At 35.4% G+C, this 13,452-nt stretch overlaps 1 protein-coding gene across 2 annotated transcripts in view; it reads right to left on the minus strand.

The window, feature by feature from the left end:
* LOC118185734 (lachesin-like) overlaps window positions 1–13,452 on the minus strand; it is an 898,780-nt gene that overhangs the window by 172,321 nt on the left and 713,007 nt on the right. The gene's annotated exons all lie outside the window — the stretch shown is intronic.

A 13,452-nucleotide genomic window follows, 5' to 3' on the forward strand; every position in this document is an offset into this window, starting at 1 on the left:
CGAGTCAATTTCCCTCAGAAAGTCCTCCAGGAAAGCACACCTTCCCTTAGGCAGATAGCCCTAGTGTTCTATGCCATAATCAACTAAAGCGTTAATCATTCCGTTTTCCGAAGAAGTTTCGTGGTCACCCTAAATGGAAAGACTAAACTCACATAACACTGATGAGCGGTAAAACTATAAAAATCAAAGTTTTATTAACATAACGTCTTGTTATGTTAATAACAAGACGTTAACTTACTAGCCATCGCCTCCTGCGCGGTTTTTGGAATTCAGATGCTGAAACACATAGTTGAGTGTTTCAAGTTAGACATGTACAGTTTGAAACAAGGCAGGCACCTTTGAATTGTTGTAGGCGTATCAGATATTGTTGGGCCTTTTTATCTACCATTTCTAACTGTCCCAGTTTTGAGAGACAGTACACCGGAGGGTACGATCTGAACGTCTCGTGCAACTCTTCCCCTGCCACCAACTTCTAGAGACCTCTTTCGGCTTGCGATGTATTTTGAGTGCCCCGTTACTCCACAGACACTATACGCTTACGAAACGTTATGCCTTCTCCGGGATTCGAGCCCGATTCCATCGGTGCGGCAGTCAGCGTCACTAACCACTATACCAGCTGAGCATCTCTCAAACTAGAGAGCTATACTTCCCGGCTGCCACAGCATTCTCTAAACCAGCGATTCTCAACCTTTTCACTGACGCATATACCACCTAAACAAAAACTGAAAACTTTTAGTACCACCACTACAAAGTACTACTACCACCATCCCTCTTCAACAAAGCTCAGATCGCATAAAATTTACGAGTGTTAGAGAAAATCCTCAATCAGGATGTTGAGGTTTTAATTTTTGATTTTAATAGTTAAAAATACTTTGCTTCTTTGCGTATTACATATTTTTTTCTTGTGTAACCGGTTGAGAACCCTTGCTGTAAACTATAGATTTGCTCGCTATTTAAATTTAGTCTAACTTGCATTCTGGTGACGGGCGACTGAGGAAATAGAATGTTCAGAAAAGAATTATCATAAAAATATCTTTACTCATAGCACCACTCTTTTAAGGAAAACGAGAGGATGTATAACTGACATACTAGATAAAAGCGTGAAAGATCTTTACACCATCCAAGACTTCACATTTCATGTACCATAATTCTCAGGCTTCCTACAGAACTGTGTAGTTGGTATGGAAGTACTTTGTAAGTAGTATAGCTCCAGAACAACACTGCAATCCTCAATCACAGTAAGTTCCTCGTGCACACAGTAAGTGTGCACGAGGGGAGAGTTAAAATGTGTTACAGATTTGAAATACAGTATTTAGTGAAACTTAGAACAAGTGCTTTATCTGAGCTTAGTGCTTTGATAAATATTGTAACCTGACTTACGCGTGCTCCGCTAAGATGTTCTATACTGATTTAAAATTTATTTACCGAGACTTTGAAGTTACAAGTTGAACAAAACGTATCTTTTTTCTCAGTTTTAAGTAGTATTGCCATTGTAAATATATATATGTGTGTGTGTGTGGATGTATTTGCTCATCATATTGCAGAGCGTTTATTTTAATTGCGAAGACAATAGTAAAGTGTCTAATCTCGGAGTAAATGTTTGAAACCATTTCTCATATTTTACTGATAATTCAGAGTCACAAAACGACAACAAAGAATAAAGTGATCGTAACAAAAAAAATTATACAAAAAATAAATAAATAAATAAATATGAAAGTGTTCTATGCCTATTATGAAAGTGTTCTTTTTTAACGTCTTCTGTGTTACCTTCATTTATTAAATATTATGCTCTTCGAAATTAAACAATAAAATTTAGTGCAACAGCAATATCGCAAAATAATTTTTAAATGAGAATATGTTCAGAATTTCCGATACACAGTCTTGTGCGCTGCAGATAAAAACTTTTTTTTTGAGGTTCTTAATCAAAAACTCATAAATGCTTTACAAAATATGAAATAGATAAAAAACAAATTACAAGTTTGGGCTTCATTCCAGATGCCCATCTTTGGGTAGAAACGTACGTTATTCAAAATTGGATGGCTCTATTTATTGTTGTTTTATCACAGTGCGAGAAACATGCATGCATTTATGCAAATTCTTCATTATTTAGCTTCTTTAAATATTACATAGAGCGATAATATTGGGTGGTAACATTTTCAAAAGTGAAACGACATTTATAGTGAAACAACGCAAAACGTCAAAAGGAAATTAATAGCCCTCTGGGCTTACCGCCCTTGGGCTAAGAAGTGTATGTAAAACACCTGCAAATATAGATGACGATATTTCATTATCAAGTTACTAATATTTAGTTGCTCTTTTTAATTCTTTGTACGAAGTAAAGTGAGTACAATTTCTTTGCGTGATATCTGTATCTACGAACCGAAGGAAAAACTCTTTTCTCCAAATCGTTTTTCTTTTTGAAAAATTGATTCAGAAGAGATTTTATCACGACGTCTGTACTCACATACGTACGTATGTATCACAACTCGAAAATGAGTAGACATACAACGTTGAAATTTTGTATGTGGGGCTTCTATAACATCTAGTTGTGCACCTATCTTTTTCTGCTGCAATCGTCCGTTGGTATATATATATGTGTTTTTAGTATCAGAAAAAAAATTAAAACAAAACTATCCCAAAATTGCGTTGAATCAGATTTTAATTTATTCCTTTTATATGTACTTTTATGTATTTCTGTTGTTTTCGGGATTTCTTCTAGTTTAAAAACACTGAATCTTTATTTTACATATTTCATGGCCCACCAGCGGCAGAGCGGTAAAGTCGCTGAACACTGGTAGTTCGGTCTGAGGTTCGAATCTCGCGAACGGGCTGGCTGCATGGGTGTTTTCGTGGTTTTCCCCATGTGTAACGTGTATACGAGCCAGTTTCCCTTAGAAAGTCCTCCACGAAGGCATCCCCCCTTTGGCAGATAGCCCTAGCGTGCTTTGCCATAATTAAATACACCTTTCATATTTTATGGATAAGTTTAGTCATTTTATTGGTTTTAAATTTCACTCCTTTCATGTCACTCCTTTCATAGTATGGGTTCTAAATTTCTTACTATTTTAGCTTTCTCTCTTTATATATATCTGTTCGCAAATTGTACATTTATTTCTTTAAAAGTCAGTAAATTATGCATTAGTCTTGACGCCTTTAGTAATTTTCATGCAATAGTATTAGAATTATCCATATCCGAAAATTTTAAGGGTCGCTGGGCCTGATGTGGAGGCTATTTCTTTACATTTGAAGTTGTTAGTACAGCGAATTAAATCAGATGGTCCACCATTTTCAGGGTCTTTTTGCAACATTAAATATATATTTCTGCACCAAAAATTTTGTCTTGATGCCCTTTGATCGAATTGCTTGTTTTGGAGTAGTAACTCGGATTTTAGTAGTAGAAATTGTTTTCTTGAACAGTTTTTAACGAGCCGAGCAGCAGAGTGGGTATATATATATATATATACTTTTGGTGCGGTCGATTGCAACCAAAAAGAGAAGTGGATAACTATATGTTATTGCAGCTACACATCCAAAGTGTCACCTTTCTAAGGCTTCTCGTTTTTGAGTTATGCGAGATACATACGTACATACTTACGTACAAACGTCACGAAAAAAAATCTCTTTTGAGTCCATTTTTTAATCAGTTTTGGGAAAAAGAGACTTTTATTCTGTCTGTACGTACAAATGTGACGAAAAACATCGTTCAAATGGATTTGAAAGGGACAAAATGGATATTTTCGTTGAAATAGGATACCCAAAAATCTTTCGCGATTACGATACATCCTTTACTTCGTACAAGGAAGTAATAAACTGATTACCAGCTGAATTTAAAACTTTAAATACTGTACCTTATATTAATCATCAAAATGAAATGCATTAGGAAATACAATAATTAACTCAAAGCAGCGTTAACCTAGAAGAGCTATTAGTCTCAAATAGCATTTTGCGTCGAATTAGTTTTCAAATTGTTGCACCAAATATTATCGCCCTGTATTATATTTAAAGAAATTAAATAATGAAGAATCTGCATGAATGCATATATGTATGTTTCTCGCGTTGGGAAAAAAATACGGTTCCTAAAAACCATCGAATTTTGAATAATTTAGTCCTCCACCCGAATATGGTCACACAGATGCCTAAATCTTGAATTTCGAATATGATTTATTATTTGTTTCATATTCTTTAAACTTTCACGAATTTTTGATTAAGAAACTCGACGATTTCAAGAAAAGCAGTGGCAACACACTGCAAGGAATAAAATATTGTTATCTGCAGCGCGTGAGGTTTTCTATCCGAAATTCTAATGATATTCTGTTTTTAAATATTTTTATCCCAAACGCTGTCGAACCGTGTATATATCTGTAAATGGAAGAAAAAAAAAAGGCCCCTTTGGGCGTAATATAAAATCTCAAAGCTTTCAAACTTTTTATTTTTTATAATAGAAATTGCTTAAGGTATTTAAATATTTAATTTTTATTCTTGTTATTAAATATTTAAAGCAAGATAATTAGTTTCAAATGTTCTTGAAAAATATAATGTTCCTGAGCAAGTTAAAGATAAAATTGAATAGTTTAAACAATGTAATACATTCGCCACCATGTTTAAACAATAATTCCATTTCTTATTGAAGAAGTAGCTTTGATTTTTATAAATTGAGATAATATACTTCCCACAAATCATTCATCCATTTAAATCATTATGAATTCATTTCCTCTTTATGAATACAATTTAAAACAAATTAATTCTTGTATCAGAGTATTATTTTCCAGTAGTGAATCGTCTTTCAGAATGTTAATTCATCTGCATAATCAGCTTTATAATCTCTTAATCATGATTATTTTAAAGAAATACGATATCTTCCTTTTTTTCTCCTAGCAGCAAATACACATTTTCCAGCGGGTAAAAACACATTATTTTAATCGCGGCAAAAATTGTTTCCGACGGAAAATAGTGCATCTTAATTACCTCTGTAACCGTTAAATCCTGTGCATTTATTAGATTCCACGTATTTATGGGTCTTCTCTAATGAAAGTCAGATTAAAGTCTTAAGAATTAATGACATAAGGCCAAGAACCTAGAAAATAATTAAAAAAATGTAAATATAAATGCCCGCAACTGCAAATTCGTGATCGTGGACGCGTGGTATCATTGTTGGAGATTCAATATTTTCCACTGATTGTTTCGAGAGATAAAACGTCTGAAGCGTAAAAAGAAAACAAATGATGAGCTGATTTAATTGGAGATCCTAGTAATTTTCTTACTACGTCGCCGTTTCTTTTGTTGGGACGAAAGAATTCCAGATGAGAAAAAAGACGAAATTAAAAGTTTCCGTTTAATTTTAATGCGATGAAATTCAACATAATTTGAATCGAGAGATGTGTTTGAATTATATGAATTGTGAGATATGTTTGTGCACATGTATAACGAAAAGAGGAATAAAATGAAAATAATTGAAATAGTAGGTACAAGGTAGTAAAAATATGCTTTAAATTTCGAAAATAAAAATCTGAAAGCTTTGAGCTTTTACATTACCCCCAAAGGGACTTTTCATAACCTTTTCTATGTCACCTTTATTTATGAAACATCTTCGCATTTAAACCATAAAATTCAATTTAACAGTAGTATCGCAACATAATTTTAAAGTTCTTTAGAATTTCCGATACACAGTCTTGCGCGCTGGTGATTAAAATATTTCCTTTCCGTACAGTGTTGCCGTCGCTCACTTTGAAATCGTTGAGTTTGTTTGAAGAGGCATTACTTATATTTTGGAAGCAAGAGAGATTGAAAAATTAGCAAAGCCATCGCCAGGAATCAGACTGCGGACTTCTGGAATACGCGGCCAGCGTGCAGACCACCAAACCACGAAGGCATGCCAAGAAGGCGGTAGAAATACATTATATACTCCCCCTTTTAAAGGGCGACTGTTATTTATAGGGCACCCAATCGCCAAATCCTAGGTATGGAGAATCATCATTCAACACCGTTTTAGTTCATGCGCCATTGTAAAGACATTAGGATTTTTTGGAAGCAGGAAAGGTGAAAAATATGCAATGCCTTCGCCGGAAACCGAACCACGGACCTCTGGATTGTACGCGTCTAGCGTGCAGACCACCCCACCACGACGGCTCCTTAAGAAGGCGGGAGAAATACCTTATATACTCCCCATTTTAAAGGACGACTGAGGATTTTAGGGGGACACAATCGCCAAATCCTGGGTGAGGAGCATCATCACTCAACACCCTTTTTTTAGTTCGTACGTCACTCTAGAGACATTATGTATTTTTGGAAGCAGGCAAGATGAAAAATTAGCAACGCCTTCGCCGGGAATCGAACCGCGCTCAGCGTGCAGATCACTACACTACGAAGGAATGGCAAGAAGGCGGGAGAAATACTTTATATGTTAATCAAAAATTCGTCCAAGTTTTACAAAACATGAAATCGATAATAAACCAAATTTCGAATTCTAAATAAGGGCTTCCAGATGCCCATATTCGGTGGGCCCATTTCGCATTGTGATAAAACATGTTTTATCACAATGCGAAAAACATACATACATTTACGCAGATTATTCATTATTTAATTTCTTTAAATATAATACAAGGCGATAATATTTGGCGGCAGCAATTTGAAGAGTGAACCGACATTTCAATCTTCCAATGCAAAATACCAAAACGAAAATTAATAGGCTTTCTCGGCTAACGCCCTTTCTGCTAGTAGTCTTTTAGAAAGAATTTTAGGCACTTTTAAAATTTCTATTGCAAAGTGAACACGAAAGTTTACTTTTTACAACGCAATTAAACATTTTTAATATGGATTATTCTGGTGTTACTGAGAATAGGAATGCAGCGTCGTATTTTCCGGCGGATAACACACATCTATAATTTCAAGCAACATTTAAAAAACAAAATGTTGGGTATATTCCCCGTATAACGCGCATGTACCCAAAAACTCAAATTCATCATATCTATGTTTAGTTTTCTTACTAAGATTTCTTTTACTACAAACCTTTGTATGTTTACTTTATTTATAAAATATCACTTTACACCACATAAAACTCCATTCAACAGCAAAATCACAAAATATTTTAAAACAGCATATCTTTGGAATTTCCGATAGAGAGTCTCGCCCGCTGGAGATAAACATGTTTTTCCGTACAATATTGCCACTGTTCGCGTTTAAATCGTTGTGTTTGTTAACAGAAATTCGTTAAAGGTTTACAAAATATGAAACTGATTATAAAACAAATTAAAAATTAAAAATTCGTGCCTCCAGGTGTCCATGGTCGGGTGGAGGACTAAATTATTCAAAATTTGATAGCTCTAAGTATCGTTGTTTCTTGCACAATGAGAGGAACATGCATACATTCATGCAGATAATTCATTATTTAATATCTTTAAATATAATACCGGACGATAACATTTGGTGCCAACAAATTTGGAAAGCGATACGCCGTTTATAGTGATTCAACTCGAAATGTCATTTCGAGACTCGTATCCCATTTGGAACTAATGTCCCTTATGGACTAATAAATATAAATATATTGCCCCAGGGAAAACCTTTCTAAGATGACCATCAATGAAAATAGAATATTTATTCAGACTGCTTCTTAGATGGCCGTTTAGAACAGTTGTCTCAAACTTAAATTTGAAGCGGGTCGTATTAACGATCTGAAAAGGGCTAAGGGAGTAGAAATGTTTTTCAAAAATTTTCAATTAACAGAATTTAAAAAAATATATATTGAAAGTTAAGAAATACCCTGGTTTTAAAAATTAAAAAAAAAAAAAAAACAGAGATAATGCGTTCAAAAATAAACCAATCCGTATAAAATCTGAATATGTTATCAAATAAAAGTTGCTGAACAAAACAGCAGTATGCAGATTAATGTCTCTGCATTCCAAATATGTCATCTGCCAGGAGCATACAATAATTGCATGTTTGAGGGCAAATCTGCAGAATTTCCTGTGATACTCATATAAGAAACCTGGGATAGCCAATTTGTAAGAATGACCTCCAGGCATCTTTGCCCAAAGAACTGCGATGGAGAGCTACTAGGAGACTACAGGCAAGACAGACAGAAATGGCCAAATGGCTAAATCTGAGTCCTTCTGTGCTTCACAGACTCTGACAACTTGTAACCACAGATTCGGCTTCCAGGAGATTCAGCGAAGCACGGCCATCCACTACGACGAGCGCTGATGACCGATATTTGTTGTTATAGGCACGAAGAAATAGAACCGCAACTCAGACTCCACTTAGATCTTCCCTTGCTGCAGCTACTAGAAGGTTGGTGTTAATGTCAACCGTGCGTAGAAGGCTTCACGAAGGAGGCCTGTACGTGAGGCGACCAGCTATTTGCGTGTCGCTCACATCAAGTCATAGAAAAAAACGTTTAATGTGGGCACGTCAACATGTCCACTGGACAGCTTATCAATGGAGAGCTGCTCCCTTTACGGATGAGTCCGGGCTGAGCCTCCAAAGCTACAGTAGGTGTTACTTAATTTGAAGAGAACCTGGAACCCGTTATCATCCCTCAAACATCTATGAAAGAGGCAGTGTCTGTGCTTGGGCTGGTATTTTGTTCCGTTGACGCACAGATATTCATGTGTTTACACGTGAAACCATGAATGCTCAGGGCTATAGAGATGACATCCTTGATGTTTATCTACACCCTTTTGCCGGGACAAGATGTGATAATTTTCTGCTACAGGACGACAACGCTACACCGCACAGGCCTCGCATAGTGGACGATTATTTTCAGCAGCAAACAATTCAGCGCAGAGGGACCAGATAGACCGCCGAACCTGAATCCTATCGAGCATGTTTGGGATGCTCTAGGAAAACGTATAGCTGCTCTCTCTTCCTTTTCAGACTCTTGCCAGGCCTGAAACTGCTTTGCACCAATGGCTGTCACTTCTACAAAACTGGTAGACCGCATAATTGACAGCATCATGCATTGCTGTGTGTACTGTATTGATTCTAAAGAAGATCATACTAAATACCGAAGTTAATATTTCTATAACAAACAGACACATTCGATTTGCTAATTTTATACATATACTAAATTCTGTAAACAGCATAATTGTCTGATAATTTAATTTCATGTTACTTTATACCTTAGTGTATGTTGTATAGTTGTGAAACAAAATCACGTAAATTGAATTCAGAAAGATAATATCTAAGAACTGCGACGTTGTTCAAATGTTCAAATTCGCTGCACCACAGCTGCCACTTGTAGTCCAGTGAAGACCAGAATTCATCATCCCAGCCCACGCCAGCTGTCCACAGCTCTTGAAGTAATAGCTTAAGCCTAGCTATGAAAGGTCCAATGAATCCATTTGGGTCAAAGATACGACCCGATATTTACAAGACGAGGCATTTTGCACTGGATCTGTTGGAAAGAATATTCATAAAGTTTTTTATGTCGAAAAACATGAAATCCTCGTCTGTATTCCAGGCCATTCGACGGCGTATTATATCCAGTTATGGCTTCTTCGGTATCAATAGTTTCTATACCATCTCTCTTCCATACGTTGCGAAGTTCGACAGAATTAATCTACCATTTTCCATTCTTAAGAATTTCAGTGTTTTCGATGCTGGTTTTCAGAGCTGTCTCTACTTCATCAGATGCAGCAGCACAATCGTCAACCCAGAAAGAATTTAGTAGAATTCACAGTTTTCTGGATACTGTTCATTTTAAACATATGCTAAATACTATAACACCATAATTGTCTGGTAGTTTGATTTCATGTTATTTTAAACCTTACTATATGTTGTATACTTTTGGATCTGTTTCATTATATTCTACATGTAACTTTTTGAGTAATTGTGATTTTTGTGATTTTTACTTAATTTATAATAACCAGTGTATTAACTACTAAAAAATTAAGTATTAACAATTATTAAAAAGAAAAAAATATTAAAAAACTTTATAATAAATCAGTTAGATTGAACAGCTTTCTTCACAATACTTAAAATCTCTCAGACATTTCCAGATCAGCAAATACTGTCTTCGATTTATGGCATTTCCAGAAGAAAAGGTTAACTCTCGCCATTTTTTTTAGAAAAATAATGTATTCCGATTCACGAATATCGAACTGAGTTTCTTTTTCTTTCATCTTCTTTTCATCATAAGTCACGAGTTTGCTATATAAGAGTACTGCAGGTTTTCATTTATTATTTGTTTTAACTTTTATTTCATTTTTTTATATTGACTTTTATTTAGATACTGAACACGATATTTGAGATATAGATTCTAGAAAGGGAATTATTCGGAAGAGCATTTCTAACACTGAAATGTGCTGCATTTACTTATTTTGATAGCTAAAAGAGAATTAATCCCAAGAGAAATATTATTGCTGAAAATTGCAATTTATGGTGAATAAATCAAATGCCAGTAGATGAGTAAACTACCTTATCTAAAACTGTGTGAATTTATATTAAGCAGAAGAATCTTTATTTTGTTGAATTTTTCAGGTGTGTTGAGTCATTATTAGTTAGTCATTAGCCCAAAGGCATTAGCCCAAAAGGGCTAATTATTTCGTTTTGGCATTTTGCATCGATTCACTTTCTGCGTTGATTCACTTTTCAGGCTGTTGCCACCAAATATTACAGACCTGTAATATATATAAAAAATTAAATAATGAAGAATCTCCATAAATGTATCTATGTTTCTCGCATTGCGATAAAACAACAGTACATAGAGTCATCGAATATTGAATGACGCAATCTTCCTACGAATATGGGCATGTGGGAGATCAAATTTGAAATTTGTAATTTGTTTTGTGATCGATTTAATACTTTGTAAAATTTTAACGAATTTTTGAGTAACAAACTCAACGATTTAAAAGCGAGCAATGGCAACACTCTACGGGTGGGGGAAACCTTTTTATCTCCAGCACGCGGAACTGTGTATCGGAAATTCTAAAGATATGCTCATTTTAAAATTATTTTGTGAAATTGCTATTGAAATAATTTTATGTTTTAAGTGCAAAGAACGTGATATTTAATAAATAAAGGTAACACACAATACTTTAGAAAAACGCCCCGTTGGACGTGATTTAAAACTTGAAACCGTTCAGAATTTTATGATTCTTTTTATTTTACTATATATTTGGTTATTCATTTTATGTATGTTGTTATTAATTTTTAAAATCATGTTCTCTTTATACACATTATTTAAAAAAATCACTATTGAAAATTAGTTTTTGAACCTAAAAATTACCCTGAAAGCATAATTCATGACGTTTGGCATTTGCGGCTTGTATTAAGTAGAGAATCACTAGCTTTCCACCAGGCAATCAGCATTGAACCTTGCAACAAGTGTATCAATTACTCTTCTAATGCAACATCCGGCCTGCTGATTACACGATTAAGCTTTCTCATTCTTTTGGGACCGCCTGAGAGGAGGAAAGATTACAAAGAAATAGCCATCATCTGGGTTGAAAAAATAATAGCGTGTCATATTTTGACAAATTACCACTTAAGGATAGATGAGGCATTAAGCCTTTCATTTTCCATGCGCGTAATTTAGTTAGAAATTGCGTAGTTCTGCCAGAGTTAATTATGTTTCGCTGTTTTTCTTCACCTCTAACGAAAAGTATTATTTCGTTGCATGTATAAAATAAAATAATTCTTTTGACTTCAGCTTCGAACGTCTATTTTTCTGTTAGGTCGGGCACGTATACCGTTCGTTTCTTTGAACAATAATTAGCATAATTTTTGGTAATAATAATACATATACGAATTAGTAAATAGAAAGAATTATCTGGTTGTAACGAACCTTTTCCACCAGAAAAAAAAGTTCCTAACAAAGATCGGAAGAAGCATGAAAATAGTAACTTTAGTGCGGTAATCACTACCCAAATATATGATTTTCTCCCAACAATTTGGTATTTTTTCAAAGCTTCCAGTCCAGAAATTTGGGGGCCGTTAATCCAAAAAGAGATCAATCTCATTTCGGACGTTCTGTACAGAATGAAAAATAGCACCAGCAAGATGTAGCTGCAGGTTTGAAAAAAGGTGGAAGTCCGAAGGGGCGATATCGGGGCTACATGATGGGTGTGACAAAAGGTCCCACTCGAATTCGTACAGAGTCCAGCCGGTGAAAATACAGACACATGTAGTCTTGCATTATCTTATCTTTTTTCCGCTGGAACTCACTTCGTCGTTTTTCTTCGGTGGCCGCATCGACACGGACTGGCTTCTCGCTGCATATTTTGCGGTCAAGAGTTTTACGTTTTCCCAGATAATCTTTGCAGATAATACCACAGCACTCCCACCGGCTACAAAGCATGATCTTTAAGTCAAATTTCGCTTTGGAACACTGACGAGTTCACCAGTCGTAGGCCAACCCCCTTTCCGGCTTGAGTTGTTGAAGTAAATCCACTTTTTATCACAAGTGACGATCCGGTCCAGAATTTCATCCTTGCGTTGATACTCGAGCGTAGAATTTTATCCTTGCGTTGATACTCGAGCATATTAGTGCAGACTCGAACACGTCTGTCCTTATCTGCTTGAGTCATCTCATGCGACACCCAGAGATTGAACTTGTACGTCAAGTTTATACGATGCATAGCGCTACTAATGGGCATAGCACTGACGTCTAACTCTTTAACAAGCTCTCGAGTAATTGCATACTGATCTTCTCTTACGCAAGTTCTCGCAGGTGGGCGTCATCACCATCAGTAGGCCTACCAGAGCGCTCTACTTATTGAAAGTCGCAGTCCTTGTTTTTGAACTTTCGGTACCAAACCTTCACAATGTCATACGTACAACATCAGTACCTAAAGCTGTACTCATGATTTGGTGACATTCTGTAGCTGACTTTTTGCAACAGAACTGGAAGTAAATGATGTTTCTAATCTGGTAACGTGATAGCTCCATTTCATATAACTTGTAAAATATTTCGAGAGTTTTATTCATGCTGAATGTAGGCCAATGTAAAACACTGCAAGTCAGAATCATAAGGGCATTTTATCTATAATAATACCATCTACTAATAACAAGTTAATTTTTGGATGGATGAATATGTGAATACAGTTCAGTTCTGGACACTTAGTGTTGTTAAGTTACCAAAGCAAACAGGATATATAAATACATCTATGATAAGTCCACTATCACTGGTAATGTATATAACTCTACGCACGACCTAGAAAGCACATTATAATATATCCCATAAATTCAGTCAGATAAATGAAGGCATCACGCAGAAAGGAGGAGGTTTGGAGGGTCTAATATGTACTCAACAGTTAAGCAATTTCCATGACCCGATTTACATTCTCATTTACTAATGTTAACAATAATATAACACTATGTACCCAATGCCTGTGAAGATTTCCTCCTCAAATTACCACTTCTAGATGGATTACCTTGAATCATGAATTATGTTTGTCAAGAAATGCTTCTGAACTATAACGATGGTTTCAAGTATTTGCTATGTTTAGTATTCAGTCG

The sequence above is a fragment of the Stegodyphus dumicola genome, chromosome 6, assembly GCF_044657685.1.
Source record: "Stegodyphus dumicola isolate Sdum_Otavi_A_Nest chromosome 6, ASM4465768v1".
Classification (NCBI taxonomy): Eukaryota; Metazoa; Arthropoda; class Arachnida; order Araneae; family Eresidae; genus Stegodyphus; species Stegodyphus dumicola.